This window comes from Tamandua tetradactyla, unplaced genomic scaffold (genome assembly GCF_023851605.1).
Source record: "Tamandua tetradactyla isolate mTamTet1 unplaced genomic scaffold, mTamTet1.pri scaffold_150_ctg1, whole genome shotgun sequence".
In the NCBI taxonomy this organism is placed as follows: domain Eukaryota; kingdom Metazoa; phylum Chordata; class Mammalia; order Pilosa; family Myrmecophagidae; genus Tamandua; species Tamandua tetradactyla.
Window position 1 is genome coordinate 85,584 of NW_027518275.1, and position 19,554 is coordinate 105,137.

Below are 19,554 nucleotides of genomic sequence, written 5' to 3' on the forward strand. Positions count from 1 at the left end.
GTCAATTTGTGAAATGTTGTGGGATCTTGCATTACCCCCAGAAGAGAATCTGCTTGCTGATTCTGTAATGACAAAGGACCCGGAAGATTGGTATGAGCTCTTTATATGCATGATAAAAAGGGGAGTAATTCAACTTCTGACTAATGTTTGTAAATGTAAAAGCATTCAGGACAATTCATTTCCTTTAAACAAAGAAGCTGTCTCAATGTGAGCAACTGTCTGGCAGACTTATTCTGAATCAGAAACAATATTAAGAGATTGTGGAAAATTTTGCAATACTTGAATTACAGCTATTAATTCAGTGCACTGGGCTAAGGTATAAGGTGTTTTCTAGCTTGTTTTCCTCTGGGGTGACATACACAGCCTGCCCACTTATTTCATCTTCAGTGAAGACAGTAACAGCTAATGGGTAAGTCCAAACTATTTTAGGTAAAATGCATTGCATTCTTTTTTTAAAAATTGTAAATATTTTGACATAGCAAGTGATTATTAATTTGTCCTTTAAAATCACAATGCTATTTGTCAAGAAGTAATGAAGGTAAATAGATTCCACACACTATGCAATTAATAAATCAGAATTTCCTTGTAAAATATTAGACAGGTTCTGTAACATATAATTAAGAATTCCTAAAGTGGCAGGTAGCAAAATGAAAGCAGAGCATCAATAGTGACGTGTACCCATAGTAAATGACCAGATTTTTTAAATTGAATTCATTGAATTGATTGAAAAGGAATGCAGGAATGTGGATGCTTTATAATTGGCTGTGTATTTTTGTTAATTTTAAATTTGTTACATGCAATTTTATGAAACTTTCTTATAATAGCGGTTAAATTCCTATTTGTTTACATGACTGGGCCCAGTTGGGTCCTCTGGGAACTGGCTATGGAATAAGAGGAGCTTCCTGGAACCTAACTATCTTTATTAAAGTACACCTCCTCTGGGAAGATAGCCTGTCCTTCCAGCAAGAGTGCACATTTTAACTATTTCTTATCAAGGTCATGTGATAGCAACATCAGTTGCATGTAATGGCAACATCAGGTGAACAAAAAAGACTCCACAATTATATTTTTCCTTGCATTCAGCCCTCAAATCTGATCTGCTTCCAATATAAGCCATGGTTATCTTGGGATAAATTTAGTTTATACATATATAGTTTATATAAACACTGGACAGAACATTAAAGTATTTTGGCTTAAAGGAATTTAGGTATTTATATGATTTGAATATTATTTAGCCAGTAATAGATTCATTTATACTATTACTTAGATTAATAGATTAAGCCACCTGGTTTGGGCAAGAGAAGAAGTTTTTTTGCCAGTATAATGATACCCAGGATAAAATCAGTATTTTTTATACAGATAACAACATGATAAAAGTTAACATAAGCTATTTTGATAAAACACAGACTCTTTGCTTTTTAATTAATTATTTTGAAAATTTTTTTATATCTTTCATTAGAACAGGCTAACAGTCCAAGAAAACATTGTTATTTTAGACTCATTAAATATTTCTTGATTTTAATCATAATTTACATTTTTATAAACCCTCAGCACTTATTATATTAGTTTAGGTTTTGTCCCACACTCCTCTTACTCTGTAACATTCATTTTATCTTAGGAAAAAACTACTCTGTCTTCCTACTAATAAAAATACGTTCCCCACATCCTTCATGCCCAAGCCATCATTCCAAACGAATACTTTACCCGCACAATTACCAGCAAAATCAAATGCTAGAATGTCAAATACTTAAAACACTTCAGTTAATGCACATTCAAAACACCAATATATAGTTTTTAATGAGAATATTCAGTCCCAAAGTTCCTAAAATATACCTCTTCTTCAAACATGAATAGCAGCTAAACTCATGGCCTGTCCCCAAACCACTGCCTATTGAGAATTTAAGTCCACAAAAGAAGATGGGGCTACCATTCCCACTCTCCATCACAAGATTTTACCTGTAGCATTAGTATAAATCTCATACAATAATCATTTAAACTAAATACAGGTAATCCAACAGAATACCTTGAGTCATAACTACAATCCTGAACCACATACCCCTTTGGGGACCAACCTGCCACAGGAACCCTCAATGAGCACTGACCCCCATTTGGTAGGCACCTTTCTCACTGAATACTCTCTGATTCAGGTGTACATGAATCCCTGTATAAAGGCAGCCCCATCAAGAACAAGCCCAGAAACCAATCTTTATCCTGCTCTGCCAAATGCACAGCAAAGAAGCAATTTTAAAATCCATCATAATAAAGCAGTTCTTAGAAATTACAACTGGTGTGGGCAAGCCAGGCTGAATTACTCCATAGGATGAACCACAGTATCAGCTTTTATCAAATCAGTCTGCATTCTCCATTTTCCTGACCTCTTTCTTACAATAAATATTGGAGAATTCCAAGAAACACGAGACTCCTCTAAACATCTTGCTTCAAACTGTTCCCAAATCAACCAAGTTAGAGCCTCAAACCTCTCTATAGATAAGGGCCACTGCTCAACCCAGAAAGGCCCACCTGTAGTATTTGTAGTGGATGTCCCTGGAACATCTCCTCACTTTATGCTTTAAGAGTTCCCTTATTAGATCCCTGTTTGGGCACCAATTGCTGAGTCCAACTCAAGCAACTGTCTAAACAGGGTAACAAGAGGTAGTGGGAGATTGAGAAGAAACACAACTTAGAGTTTAAGACAAAGCATGAGCCAGGTAGTTCATTGTCTGACTGAACACAATAACCAAATAGAAACAGGAATATTTTCCCCATTTTGTTATGTTCACTGCAAAGCCTTCATAACCAATTTCCATTACTTAAGATTTAAAACATTGTGGCCTTAAAGCTGAAACCAAAAACAATATTTTTGAATGAGATCAAATAAGCTTAAAAATTCAGATGTTTTAACAGGCACTCCAGTAGCTTTAACACACACACACATACTCCTCCAGCCACCTATTGTGATTACCCATTACCCTGATGAACCAAGGAAAATGCTTACTTTACCAATATGACTCGATTCCCCTTCTGTGGGCTGGACACATGTGCCTCTAATGAGACTTTTCCTTGGTTCCTTAATATTGATTTGGGGTCTTCTTCTTTGATCCCCACGTTGGGCCCCAAAAGTTGCTTCCTATTGAAATGGAGCTTGAAGGATATTAAGGAATGTTGAGAAAAAAAGAAAGGAAGAAAGAAAGAAAGAAAGGAAGGAAGGAAGGAAGGAAGGAAGGAAGGAAGGAAGGAAGGAAGAAAGGAAGGAAGGAAGAAAGAAAGAAAGAAAGAAAGAAAGAAAGAAAGAAAGAAAGAGAGAGAGAGAGAGAGAGAGAGAGAGAGAGAGAGAGAGAGAGAGAGAGAGAGAGAGAGAGAGAGAGAGAAAGAAAGAAAGAAAGAAAGAAAGAAAGAAAGAAAGAAAGAAAGAAAGAAAGAAAGAAAGAAAGAAAGAAAGAAAGAAAGAAAGAAAGAAAGAAAGATGGGCTCAGGGGGTCTGAAGCTTGAGTTTACTTCAGACAGACTTCAGGCAACTTTATTCTTATCCAGATCCTACTTAAATACTGCAGGGTGACAAAAAGCATGCATGCATTTCTTGAAAGAACAGAGATCTTATTTTTCAGTGCGCTGTTCCTTTATACTTAACATAATCATTTCGGGTAAACATTCTCTCTCTCTCAGACTGCTCTAAAGGACAATCTCCACAGTTTACTGCTGTCATCCTGAGGCCAGCTGCTTCCAACAAATTCTGCAGGTCTTGTTTTAAGACTTGGCTCCTACACTTCTGATTTGTATCGATTTCCATATTAAATATATTGTATTCAGAGAAAGTGTTTGAGATCATTTCAATTTTAGAAAATAAATTGAAATCTGTTTTGTAGTGTAACATGAGGGCCGTCTTGGGAATGATCAAGAGACCTTCAGAAGAATATAGATCATGCTGCTTGGGTTTTCATTGTTCTCCATGTATCTGTTAATACTAGTTGATTTATCATAGTGTTCAGGTTTTTTGTTTCCTTATTTATATGCTGATTAGATATTTTGTGTATTGATGAGGGTGATATATTGGAGTATCCAAGTAATATCAAACCGTTGTCTATTTCTCACTGCAGTTTTCTAGTTATTGACCTTATGTATTTACTGTTCTCTGGTTAGGATCATAAACATTTATGATTGCAATTTCTTCATCTGGAATTGTTCCTTGCATTAATATAATGTGTCCTATTTGCCTCTTATAACACTTAGCATTTAAACTCTATTTTGGCAAATATTAGGAGAGCTACCCCAGCTCTTTTTGGCCAAAGTTGGTATGGAAGATGTTTTTCCAACCCTTCACTCTCTATCTCTTTGTTGCCTTTCATCAAAGAAAAGCCTATAGATAAATCATACATTTCGTGCATTCTGCAAATGTGCATCTTTTGATGAGTGCATTATTTCATTCACACTGTGTTATTATTCTAAAGGCAATAATTATTTCGAGTATTTTATTCTTTAATTTTGCATGTCATTCTTATATTTGCCTTTCTTTTATCCTCTTAGTTACACATACTTTCTATGCTCTCCTCCAAGATTCTCTCACCTCTCCTTTCCTTTCAGGCTGTAGAACTCCCTTTAATATTTCTTGAGAGAGACCTAGTTCCCATTTACCTGTGAATATTTTAAACTGTACGTATTTGTGAAGGACAGTTTTTCCAGATAAAGAATTCTCAGCTGGCAGTGTTTTTCCTAAAGAGAGAAATATATCATATGGTTGCCTTCTCACCTTCATGGATTCTGATGAGAAATTGCTTGTTAATTTTATTACAGTCTTTTTGTATGTGTGTAATTGCTTTTCTCCAGTTTATTTCAGGATTCACTCTTTATCTTTGACATTTTTCATTCTTGTTAGCATTTGTACAGGTTTATACCTATTAGAATTCATTCAGTTTTGAGTATGTTGTGCTTCGTGGGTATTTCCATCTATGTTTTTCCTGAAACTTGGAAAATGTCTTTCAAAATTTACTCAAGTGTTATTTCTGCCCCTTTTCACTTTTCTTATCCTTCTGGGACATCCATGAGCATACATTTGTGCACTTCATGATGCTATTCATTTCCCTGACACCCAGCTCCTGTTTTTCCATCTTTTCTCTTTCTCTCCCATTCTGTAAATGTCTATATCTTACCTTCTGGTTTTCCAATCATTTCTATTACAAGTTCAAAAAATGCTGTCATGTCCATTTAAGATATGTTTAATCTCTTCTATTGTCCTTTCATTATCCAAATTTCTATCTTTCTTTTCATTGTTTCAAATCTTTTTATTCAACCCTATCAGAATCCCAGGATCCATTTTACCAGAAATGGAAAAGCTGATCTTCATTCACATAGTATTACACTTCACCAGGACTTCAATATCACCCTCAGGTGAAGTATTTATTTATTTCCATGACTCTTATCTGTTCGACAGCAGACATATTAAATTACTCTTTCTTTTTTCATTCTCAGACTGCGGTCTATTGGTTACCATATAGTATTGTTGAATACATACTTTTGCATGATTGAAAATAAGCAGTTGAGTGAGTTGAACACATATTGCTAACTATTGTGGAGAAAGGAAAAGCACTGAAACATGCAGAAATACTGTTGAGAGAGGGAAACCCCATAAATCAAATCAAATATCAGAAGACAGAAATCAGAGACAATACATATTTTCATGCTCCCAGAATATCTATCCTAAATCAGAGATAGGGAAATCATTATGGGAAAACTTGCACTACTAGAGTCCACAGCTAAAGAATGAATGTCTGCTGGATAGGAGATGAACAAGAAGTTCCAAAGTTTTCTTGCAACGGTCAAAATAGACCCAAGTTTGCATTGCATTATCTTTTTTCCCTCCAGAGAGCTAAATAGCTTATAAAGCAGAGAGACAAAAGAATACTTCATTAATGAGGCTCATGGGAATTAAATTCATAAAAGTATGGAAACATAAATGTTTTGCCTTACATGTCTCAAGCCTGGTTTACCAATCTCTGCTGAGTTGGAAGCATAATTTTAACTTCTGGAGACCTCAAGCATATTTCATCTTCCTGCCTTTCCTGGTAGCAGAGCTTTCAACATCATCCATCATTCAGGGAAGACTCGGCATTGGTGAACTCAAAATATTCGTTGATAATTTCTGGGTGAGTCATAGAGTCAGTTCATAAGGGTCAGGAATGTATTATGAGTTCAGGGCCCCATTTATTGAGTGTACCTTTAGGAGCATAAACAAGGATAATGCAGAGAGATAATCATCCAAAATCCTACCCAGGTAAAAATGTTGTGGTCGAGGAAGTTGATGAATGCACTAAAGCATCTTCTTTTCCATATCTGTCTCATCTAATGTTAGCTAACACTCATGGTCTTCCTTCACGGAGGTATCTTGTTGACCATATTCATCAATTTTTTTCTTAAAATCATTCAACACTAACCCTTTCATTTATTCCTTCTTGGTAGGTACTAAGTGTTACTCTCTGAATAAATGAATAAGACAGTTTTCTTTATTCCAAAGACATTACATCTAAATTTGGCAACAAACATAGATATGAGCATATGCAATATCCAGAGGTGGAATCTGAAGTCCTAGTGAAATGGATCCAAAGTTTTGACTCATCTGTTGAGGTTCATGAAGGCTTCCCAAGGATGTTGATAATTGTACTGAGCATGACAGGAGGATTACATTTTCTTTATATTAGCAATTCTAAGAGGATAAGAAGATATAAACCCACCAAGAAAAGAAGACAGGGATGCAAATGTGCAATTAATAGATTTGTAGGGTGTGGTCAAGTTTGAAAGTATATCATTATATCTGATGAACAATGGTAGGGAGGGTGTGAGCAAAGCAACATGAGCTTGGGAAAGTTGTCAGCCACCAGAAAACAGTGAGCTTTGAGTTAGTTCACAAAATTTATATTTGAAGTTGTTGGAGAGTCAGTGCAGCGTTTATCAAATGTGATGTCCAAGAAAATTTTTGCTTTGTGGCGAGTTGTACATCAGCTTCTGTTGTTAAATTCCTGGGGAAGTGATGCAGGCTGAAAATAGCACAGTGGCAGTGAACTTGGAGGTTTGGGGAATGAGTATGGGTGGGGTTGAATCACAGCATATACAAATATTCTTCATTAATATGAAGCACAATGTTGGACATATTATAGTCATTATTTTTTCTTAATTCTTTTGATTATTAAATAAAACTTAGATCTCTGTTCTGATCTAATGGGAGATAAATTGAGACTTTCATCTGAGTCATATTCTTTTCCAAGGTGCATGCTCACATCTGGAATGAAGCTCAGAGTTTGTTCCTAGATTATGCATTTTACTAATAAATTTATTTCTTCATAAATCTAATTTTAAAAAAACAGTGGGGGCAGTGCAATGGTAGCTCAGTGGCAGAATGCTTCCCTGTGCCTTCCCATGTAAAAATAAATAAATAAATGAATAAATAAATAATTTCAAAAAGGAGTGTGAGATTTATTTTAAAAATTGCAAGGATATAGAAACAGATTCCAGAAAATCACATCCATTTATCCTTATTCTGAAGATTTTCCATCCACAATACCACATTACATCTATGTGTTATAAATGACAGTTTCACAGACTCTCTGTTTTTGGTGACCTGGATATTTTTCATGGGTGATGGCAAAGTATATTGTAAAATATCCCTGAATTGTAAATTGTTTGATGTTCTCCTCATGGTTAAACTGGAATTATGGGTTATGCAGAAAGACACCCAGAGATAAAATTCTATTTTTATTACATTATGTATCCAGAGCACATCCCATCAATGTCGCTTTTCACTGCAGATGTTGGAGTTCATCAACAATGCTTTCCAGATCTCACACTTTAAAGTTCCTCATTTTCCTGTATTTCCATATATCACCTTTTGGAGGGGGTTAGTACCTGAAGAACACTTTAGGTGTGGGAATCAACTCACGTTCTTGAGACAACAGTATCTACATAAAGCTTTGCATACATCTGAATGGGAGATTTTTGTGTTCCTACTCATATATTATATATTTTCTTTATAGACTCAAGACATTTATTTTATACTTTGGGTTGTGATACAGTACAAATTTATTCATTTTTTGTTAAGTTTATTTCAATTTGGAAAATGGGATGTCTTTCAGAGGTGCTCTGTATCTCTTGGATTTATCCCAATCATTGCATACTTCATTTTAGTACCTACTTAATTTCTGGTGGTATAAGATGCTCCATGCTCTTTCTGTATATTTCTATTCCAGTTCTTTTATCAACCATTTCTTCAAGGAAACTTTTATTGAAGAATGGTGTTCAAACAAAGGTCCTTGCACTATGTGTGCTCCATGTTACTAAGACATCTAGGTGCTCTCCAAAGACAAAGTCAGAAAATTTTTGCGTGTCTACCTAGTTGCACACATATTTGACCCATAGATTTGTCTACATGTAACCTTCTATTTATATTAGCCTACTCATGTTGATTCACCTCACTCTAAACCATTGCCAGATAGAATATTTACTGTCCTGCACTTGCTTATGGTTAATTATCCACTCTGCAGTGGGAAACATACTCTCTTCAACTGACATCATTTACTTAATGGCTTGATTCCAGTATACATGTGCAGAAGTGATAGAATTGTCAACCTACATTTCGGTGAGATAAGCTTTATCCACTTTAATACAGTATTTATGCAGTTTCTGTCCCATTTATTTTCAAGACTCCATTCATATTCAGTATTAACAATTCAGCACCTTTTCCCTGCATCCCCTCAGTAGGCATGTTTCATATGATTGTAACACAATTAAATTGTTTTATCATATTTTTCATTCCATTTGGTATTCCTAGTATCCTGACAATTAATCTTTTATTTGCATATACTAACAGATATCATTTGTTTTGTAAACATTAGTTTAAAAAATGCAAAAAGTCAGGTGTCTATAATAACAGGATTTTAGAGAATATGTTCACTGCTCTGAAAAATGCTCTGATTCATCTATTCAACCTTCCTTCCGTCTCCCCAATCCCTTGAAACTGTGTTCATTCTATTGTCTCTATTATTTGGACTAATACAGAAAGTCATATTATTGAAATTATACTTATGCCAAATGTATAGACAGCTTTGTTCCAATGACCAGTAATCATGTGAAATGTATGCTTGGCTTTTGTGACAAGAGGGAACATTCATATTTATCACTGAGTAATATTCCATTTCTGGACTGAATGATGAGACTAAGTTTAGTTTTACTAAATACTGCCAAACAGTCTTCAGGCTACAGCATTTTGAGTTCTCACTAACAGTGAATGACAGTCTCTACTGCTCCCCATTAACAATATCCCATGGTATTGTCAGTGTTTAAGCTCCTCTGGTATTCTAAGAAGCATGTCATGGTACATCACTGCAGTTTAATTTTTGCAATTCCCTAATGAAAAATGATGTTGAGCCTATTTTCACATATTATTTGCCACCTGCATATCTTCTTCATTTCAGTTTCTCTTCAAAATTTTGCCCAGTTTTTCCATCGGGTATTATCTTTCTTTATATGGGTGTAAATAATTCTTCATATATATGAATACAAGTCATTTATCAATATCTATTCTAGAGCACAAGTTTTGTATTTTAGTGAAGTCCAATTAATAAATGTCCTCTGCCATATATCATGATATGGGTTCTATTTCCAAAAATGGATTACCAAAGCACAGGCCACCAGATTTTCTTGGATGATTCATTCTAGAAGTATTATACTTTGCATTTAAATTTTGAATACAGGATTCATTTTGAGTTAATTTTTATGAAATGTATACAATGTTTGGCTACATTTTTTTTGTTTTGCATGTTTATATGCCTTTGTCCCACAGCATTTATTGAAAGATCTTACTTTTTCTATTAAATTACTTTTGCCAGTTGTCAAAGACCAGTTGACTATCTTTGTGTGGGTCTGTTTTTGAGTTCCCTAATATCTGCTTTTTGTGTCTATTGAGTTCTCACAGATTAGTTTGTGTGTCTATTTCACCAATATAACATGGTTTAATCATTGTGTCATGATAGACTTGAAATCAGATAGTATTTTATATTTTAGTTGTGTATTCTTTAACTTTGTTCTTCTTCTGTAGTCTCTTGGTAGTCTTGTACTTTTGTCTTTCCTTATACTCCTTAAAATTATTTTATCAAATATCAGCATACTAACTTCTTGACATTGGGAATGGGTTTCAATTGAAAGTATAGATCAGGTGTAGATGAAATGGCATGCTAACAGTATTGATCTTTCTTTCTATGTAGATAGAAAATATTTATTTATTTAAAATTTTTATTGTGGTAATCTATATACAACTCAGACTTCTCAATCTATCCATTTTCATTGTGCAATTTAGCAATATTGATGACAATAAAAATATCGTGCAACCATCACCAATATCCATGGCCTATTTCATCACATACTGCAAAACAGCTGGCCAAATGACTTTTGAATAAAAAAAGTCAAAGAGCATTTGATATGGAACATATTGCCTTGGGGAGAAGTTTAAAATTATGAAAAAAGAAGGGTTCTTAGCAATAGCATGAAGGAGAATTAGGAGCATTTGTTTACTCTGACATTTTCAGATAAAAGGCACTAAATCTGTATATAGTTAATAAAAAATAATAAAGTTAATATATTTGCAATACAAACCATAGCATTTATGTTAATTTTCTGAGAGCTGCTTGTACCTAAACCTAACTTGTTCTCGTCTCTGTTCCAGCAGTTTCATGAGTTACATGGATTTAGGCAACAAAACAGGTGTTTCAGAATTTATCCTTCTAGGATTCTCAGAAGACACAGAAGTGCAGCCCTTCCTATTTGCTCTGTTCCTGATGATGTGCTAGGTCACTCTCACTGGGAACCTGTTCATCATCCTGGCCACCATCTCTGATACCCACCTGCACACACCCATGTACTTCTTCCTTGCTAACCTGTCTTTTCCAGACCTCCGTTTCAGCTCCAGCACTGTCCCATAGATGCCGATGAACATCCAGACACAAACCGAAACTATAAGTTATGGCAATTGCCTCATCCAGATGTATTTTTTCATGGTTTTTGGAGAATTAGACAGCTTTCTCTTAACCGTGATGGCCTATGACCATTATGTGGTCATCTGTCACCCACTACACTACATGGTCACCATGAAACCTAAGCTCTGTGGTCTCCTGCTGCTGACATCATGGATGTTGAGTGCTCTGAACTCTCTTTTAAAATGTCCAATGGTTTTGCCATTGAGTTTTTGTACAAAGTTAGAAATTCCTCACTTCTTTTGTGAAATTACTCAAGCAATACAGCTTGCATGTTCTGACACCTTCTTCAATGATCTAGTGATATATTTTGCAGCTGGAATTCTGGGTGTTATTCCATTCACTGGCATCCTTTTCTCTTATTCTAAGATTATATCTTCCATTTTGAGAATTTCATCTCATGAAGGCAAGTATAAAGCAGTTTCTACTTGTGGATTTCATCTTTCAGTAGTGTCCTTGTTTTATGGTACAGGTTTGCAGTGCTTCTTAGTTCTGCTGTTACCCAAAACTCAAAGGCAAGTGTGATAACTACCATGATGTACACAATGGTCACTCCCATTCTGAACCCCTTTATCTATAGTCTTAGAAACAATGACATAAAGCATGCCTTAAAAATAATTTCCTGTTGAGAAATTCCTTGTGTTTAAGGATCCTTTACTTCAGGTTCAGAAATTTACTCTTCATTAATAGGTTAAATACTGGGAGATATAATTTTAAATACTCGTGGTTTACAGCAAGAGTCTGATTAACTTTTTTGAAGAAGTTAGAGGTATGTCTTTCAAGTAGAAAACACAGAAAAACAGTTCAACCATGAAAGGTAATACTTCTGCTATCATCAGAAATGTTGCATAACCAAGAAGACACCATTGAAATTGTTGGATTGACTACACAACATTTCCTGCTGTTCAGTAGGAAGCTTTTCCAGTAAGTGTTGATTACATATGCACTCCGTCTGCTAGTTCATCATCCTCTTTAACACACGATCGCAAACTGGAAGGAGGGAGAAATGCCTGTTAAGGGCCTATCCACCTTATTCATGTCATACCATATCATGTAGACTGCATGGTCGACGCTAAACTTAAACTTGGGTGTACTTCAGGAGGAAGGATGATTGTATCTCTTTCAAAAGTTTGAAAGGCTTTCTGTTTTCTTTTTAATACACCCAACTAGTAGATAGACTCTGAAGAAAAGATATTTTGTAGCTCACGCTGTGAAGGATGGAGACTGTTACTACTCTTTCATACAAGTTTTGTTCAACTTAATGTCTTCCAGATACATCCAAGTTGTTGCATGTATCATGACTTTATTCCATTATACAGCTGTGTAGTATTCTATCATATGTGTATGCCACAGTTTGCTTTTCTACTTGTCCATTGATGGACATTTGGGCTGTTTTCCATCTTGGCAACTGTAAGAGTCAAACAAATTACCTTTCACAGAAGGTGATGCTGGCAGGGAGAAAGGAAGACCTCTGACAGAAACTTAGAACTGGCTCCAAATATTTTATGGTCAAGGTCATTAAAATGTAAAATGTAATCAAAGGGGGAACCTTGGGCAGCAAGTTCAAATTAGTTAGATTATCTTGGTAGGGTGTAAACTCTGGAATATTTAATCAATGGGAGAAACAGGGGAGGGAGTGCTAGTTAGGCATAAGAATAATTATTTCAGTATTCACTTGTTTGGTACACCTGCCATCATTTTGTGTGCGGCTGGGCACCCATTCTTGCAAGATGGTGAATAAATTCTTTTCTTTTCCGCAATTGGATGAGCATTTGCGCTCACTCAGGTACAATGCTCTTTCTAACAGCAATTGTGAATAGTTCTGCTATAAACATTGGTCTGTAAATGCCTATTCACATCCCTGCATTCAGTTCTTCCAAGTATATTCCTAGTGATGGGATTGCTGGGAACAGATGACAATTCTATATCTAGCTTCTTGAGAAACTCACAAAATGCCTTCCAGAGGAATTGTAGTATTCTACATTTCCACTAATAGTAAATAGATGTGCCATTTCTCCACAGCCACTCCAGTACTTGTCATCTTTTTTGGGGGGGAGAGGGAGGGTGCGTGGTCTGGGAATTGAACCAAGGTCTCCTGTATGGCCATTGTAGTATGTGTAAGATGATATTTCAGTATAGTTTTGATTTAAATCTCCTGAATTGCTAGTGATGTTGAACATTGTTTCATATGTTGGAGCCATTTTTATTCCTATTGGATGTGTCTATGTTTTTGCCAACTTTGAAATTGTGTTTGTCTTTTTTGTTGAATTGTAGCATCTCTTTATATATTCTGGATATTAACACCTTTTATGATATATCATTTCCAAATACTGTCTCACATTGTGTAAGATGCCTTCTTATTTTTCTGAGAAAGTCATTTGATGTAAAGAAGTATTCCATGTTGAGGAAATACCATGTATTAGTAACGGTTCTCTATAGAAACAGAGTCAATAGGGAACACTCACAAATATAAAATTTATAAAAGTGTCTTATGTGACTGTGGGAATGGAGAGTCCAAAATCCACCGGGCAGGCTGTGAAGCTGAGGATTCCGATGGAGGGTCTAGATGGACTCCACAGGAGAGATGCACAGCCAAAATAGGACGAGCCTGTCTCTTCTGAAGCCTCCTTAAAAATCTTCCAGTTATCAGATTATGCATTATTCATTGCAGAAGACACTCCCCTTTGGCTGATTACAAATATAACCAGCTGAGGATGCCACTGATTTGATCATGATTTAATTCTATGAAATGTTCTCATCACAACAGACAGGACAGAACTTGCCCAACCAGAAAAAAAAGTACCACCACTTGGCCAAGTTGACACATGCACCTAACCATGACATACCATTTATCTATGACTTCTTTCATTGCTCAAACTTTGGGTGTAAGGCCTAAGAATCTACAGACTATCAACAAGTTCTTAAGATATTTCCCTACTGAAATTTTATGATTGTAGCTCTAATGTTTGGGTCTTTGATCCATTTTAAGTTAATTTTTGTATGAGGTGTGAGAGAGGGGTCCTCTTTCATTCTATTGGACATGGATATCCAATTCTCCCATCCGTATTTGTTGAAGGGGCTGCTCTGTACCAGTTGAGTTAACTTGACTGTCTCATCAAAAATCAATATTTCATTGATGAGAAGTTCAATTTATGAATATTCTATTTGATTTAATTGCTCAATATACCTACATTTATGCCAGTACCATTCTGTTTTGACCACTGTAGCTTTGTAATATGTTTTAAAGTCAGGTGTTGTGAGTCTTCCCACTTCATTTTTTCTTTCTCAGTATATTTTTAGCTATTTGCAGCACCCTGCCTTTCCAAATAAATTTCATTATTTGTTTTTTTATTTCTGCAAAGTCAGTTGTTGGTATTTTAATAAGCATTACACTGAATCTATAAATCAATTAGGGTAGAAATTGACTATTTAACTGTGCTTAACTTTCCATTCAATAAGCACAGTATGCCTAAACATCAATCTGCCATACCAGTGGGGGAATGGTATCAACCTCCATGGCTTGGGAAACTTACAGTTGTGCACTATGATCTCAGCACCTATACCTGTTCATGACTGGTGTGCAACATGTGTCTGGTCACAGAAGTCCCCCTAAATACAAATGCAAAAGAAGTCATTATATTTCTTATTTATTAGGCATCAAATATATAAAGAGCTAATATTTGACTGGAAGAATATTAAAGGGAGAGGCAGATAGAGAAAGGACAGAGATTGTGTAGGCTGTTCAAGTTAAAGTAGATTTATTGCAAATTTATTGTGTTATAGATTTTGTATATTAAATATGAACCCCATGGTGATCAGAAAGAATATATCTGAAGTATACAGAGAAAGAGAAATGAGAAGATAATCAATTTACATTGCTACAACAGATGATTTATGCACAAAGTAAGGCAGCATTAGAGGAAATTAGGCTCAAAAATGCATAAAATGTATGTAAGAAATGAGTGACAAAATGAGCAAAGTATCTCTTGCCTTATTAGTAAGTACTTTTATGCAAATGCCTTAACCTCTCCAGTTAGCATACACTGGCTGGCACAATGGATAAAAATAGCATGTCACAATTATAGTTTGTTTACAAGAGAGAAAAGTTAGGTCCATAAGACTCAACGTTTGAAAATGAAAGCATGGATAAAATATTCCAAACAAATAGTAACTGAAAGAGTCTGCATTGCCTTAACTAATATCTGATAAAATAGACTTTAAGTAAAAATCAATTACCAAAAGCAGTGAATGATTATATGTATTGATAAATGAATTCATACAATAAGACAACATAACAATTGTAAATATAAATGAATGTTATCACAATGCTCCAAAATACATGGAGCAAACATGGACAAACTTAGGGGGAAAATAGATGGTTGATGACTTCAATTGCACTACATTCATATATGGATAGAAAATCTAAGCAGGAGATCAATAAAGAACCAGAATTAGACAACATTATAAATGAACTACACATAACAGAGATATACAGAACATCCACCCAACAGCAAAATATGTATTTTTCTTTAGTATACATGGATCATTCTCCAGGATAGGCCACATAGTAGTAAACAATACAAGTGTAAATTATTTAAAGGATTGAAATGATAAGAAGCATCTCTTAGACCAGCATGGAATGAAACAAGAAATCCAGAAGAGAACAAAATGAGAAATACTCAAATATGTGGAAATTAAATAACAGAGTCTTGAACAATCAACGGGTTAAGGAATGAATCACAGGGGAAATTATTAAATATTTTATGACAAATTAAAAGAGAAAAATTTACCAAAATCTTGGGATGCTGGGAAGGAAGTGCTCAGAAAGAAATTTAGAGCTATGGATGTCCACATTAAAAAAAGTACAAAGATCACATATTCATAACCTAACTTCACATCTGGAGGAACTAGAAAAACAAGAGCAAGCTGAGCTCAAGCTTGTAGAAGGAAGTAAATCCTAAAGGCTAGAGTAAAGGTTAATAGAAAAACAAATTTAAAAACCACTGAAACTAAAACTGGTCTTTAAAAAAGATCTATACAATTGTAAACATTTAGCTAGACTGAGAAAGGAAAAAAAAAGAGAGAATATAAGTGACTGAAATCCAACATGAAATTTTGGACATTGTTTCTAATAGTGAATAATAAAAAAGGATCATTAGTGTATAGAAAATAACATGCCAACAATCTAGATCATCTAGGAGAAATGGACAAATTCATAGAAACTCACAACTTATCTAAATGACTGAAGAAGAAAAAGAAGATCTCAATAGATATAAAAAGTAAAAAAGATTGAATCAGTAATCAAAAACCTCCCAACAAATAGATGTCCAGGACCAGAAAATTTCATTGGTGGATTCAATCAAAACTTCAAAGAAAAAATATTTCCAACAAATCCAAAACTCTTCAAAATAGAATAGGAGGGAAGTCTTTCTAACTCATTCTATGAGGTTAATGCTTTGTGATACTGAAGCTACCTGAAGACATTGTAAGAAAAACAAATGACCATTTTCTCTTATGAATATAAGTATAAACTCTTCAACAAAATACTAGCAAATCAATTACAGCAGAATATTAAAGGAAATATCCACCAGGACCAAGTGGGATTTATTGAAGGATGGAAAAGAGTTCAACATAGAAAAATCAATGCCATAAACTACCTTAACAGAATGAAGGGGAAATCGCATGAAAATTTCAACTGATGCAGAAAGTGCATTTGACAAAAAACAATGACTTTTCATGTTATAAAGCACTCTCCAACCTGTCCTTTTCTGTTACCTGTTTTATCTTCACCACCACCCCTAAGATGCTGTGGAATATCAAATCACAGAGCAAAGTCATTTCCTATGCAGGCTGTCTCAGGTGTACTTTTCCTTACACTTTGCAGTGCTGGAGGATTTCATCTTGAGCTTGATGGGCTATGACCACTTTGTGGTCATCTGACAGCCTGTACTATGCAGTTCCCATGAATCCCCAGCAATGTGTCTTGCTGGATTTGTGGTCCTGGATCATGTGTGCCCTGCATTCCTTGTTAAACAGCTTAATAGTGTTGCAACTCTCCTTTGTGCACACTTGGAAATCCCTACTTTTTCATTAGTGAAATGATCAAGCTTCTTTGTTCAAAGCCTTTTATCAATGACAATGTTTTATTTTGCAAGTAGGCTGCTGGGTTTGGTTCCTCTTGCTGAGGTCCTTTCCACCTACAAAGGATTTTTTCCTCCATATATGCATACTCCTCATCCCAGGGGAAGTACAAAGCATTCTTCACCTATGTGTCTCACCTGGCAGTGGTCTCCTAATTTTATGATACAAGCCTGGTGTGTACTTCAGTTCTGCTGCTACAGGCAACAAACATTTAAATGCACCAGCTTCCATGTTGTACATTGTGGTCAGGCCCATGCTGAACCTCTTCAACTGTACTTTCAGGAAAAAGAATATAAAAAAGATTCTGAGAATATTCCTCAGTAGGAAGTTAAATCATCATTAGTTACAGGGATATGGAAGTGCTTTTGATTTCAGGGATGAAAGATCCAGAAATTGTGACTTTTTATCCAAACATGGAAGTAGGGAATGTCTCTTTCTATTTATTTCATAGAGCTACAATGTGTTTGATTTAAAGCACCCTTTTTAAATTAATCACTAGTCTCTTGCATACTTAACATTCTTTCACTTTGTCCACCTACACACTCTTCCTGCAATTTTCCCAATCTTGGATGAGAGACAACTTGTAAGAATGGATTTATTGAAGAATATTTATTTCTTAATTGACTTTAAAATCACAAGCCAGCTTTTCCTTTTTTTCCTACTAAAACAGTTGTGGTGGCCTGTCCTACTCTCATGGAAAATGTACCTATATAATTCAAGCCTATTTATACAATTATGATATGAAGGAAACCGGAGCACTTCACTTTTCTATCTGTCATCCCATTGAATAAATGTACCTTGAAAGACCTTTCTAGTAATGGTGACTTTCACTTACTGGTGTTTCATAGAAAAGGTCATCTAGCTTTATCCTCCTTATTAAGATCCTGTTGTCTTATTCAGCTCATTGTCATCAGTGATTATAATGGATGGTCTCTGGAATAAGGTACTAGGAGAAAAACTGTTCACTCAATACATGCCTTTCAAGGGAAGTGTAGAAGGAGACACCATTTATAAATATATGTTATGATGTGGCCATAGGATCGGAGATGATCTTAAAATTGGTGAAGGAAAATTTTCAATTAAGTATTGATTTCACAAAAGAAGGATTTTTTTTCATGACGTGGTTGCCCCTGTTGAAGTATGGAATCTTGGTGTACACATGGGGGATTATGTTCATTAGTTTGCAGGAATGTGTTGTGTGCTCTATGTAATTTTATTTGCTCATATTCTCTCTTCTGTTGAGAACTTCCAGTGATGTGTACAAAAGTGTTTCATTTTAATCCTCTAAACAGAGTGTCTGCCCTTTTCTAAATATCATAAAAACACAAAAGTATAGGTGAATTAACAAACTTTATATTTATTCTATCATCCATTTATGTCACTTATTGTTAGAACTTTGTTCAATTCTTTGAGCCAAGGATGAATTATAAAAGAGTTAGGATTTCTGCCTTCAAAAATAACTCTGACAGTGGAGAGTTCTGATTCTAATTATATCTTGTTATGTCCATATAAGCACACATGTCCTTCAAAATTCTCCTAGTTATATGAAAAGGAAACCTGTCTGTGATCATTTTCAAGCACAGTTATCAGAAGCAAACTTTAATAAATGGTGATCATCGATGCTGTTTTCAAGTGTCTAAAGTAATGGAAACCATGAGAAGTAGTCACTTATCTCATACCTTCTGTTAATGTTACCTATTGGTTCATTTAGCTGTTGTTCCATAAAAGATATCCCAAGATGAAATGGCTTAAGATGCTGGTTTCATTACTTTATAGGAGTCTTTGTGTTGAAATTTTTATCTCTTCTTACTCTTTGTTAACCTGGGGTCAGTGGTGATTGTACTGTGGATAATTTTATCTTCTTGGTTAATTATCTCACTCTGGTGATCGTATAGGCTGTATTGTAGGCTTTTGTGACTAAACTTTGACAACTGGCCTCTCCTCCACATGTCCTCCATCTTCCAGCAGGTTAGCATGGACTTGATCACATGGCTAAGGTAGGATTATCCAGGACAGAGCAGCAGAAACACACCAAAGCTTGTTAAGGCTCACTATCAGTTCTACCATAATCTATGAAAGCAAATAAAACATCATGATTCCCACCCTGATCATTTTGAAAGTATTCTTACCATGCATGAGGCACTCCTACAATTGTTATGGTTTACTATATTCTATAATTTTTATGACATATATTAATTTACCCATATATGGGCTGTAATTTTAGAAAATGCTGGAGGCATGCCTTCCACATGTATTTAGGCAATTCTCTGCTACTTCTCTTTCTTTCATCATTGGAAATTCTGTGAACCCACATTCTTTCAATCATTCTTGAAATATGTATTCATCAGCTACTGCTATAGCCAGTCGTCAACTAACTGGGTCTGGGTGGAAAGGTATGTAGAAT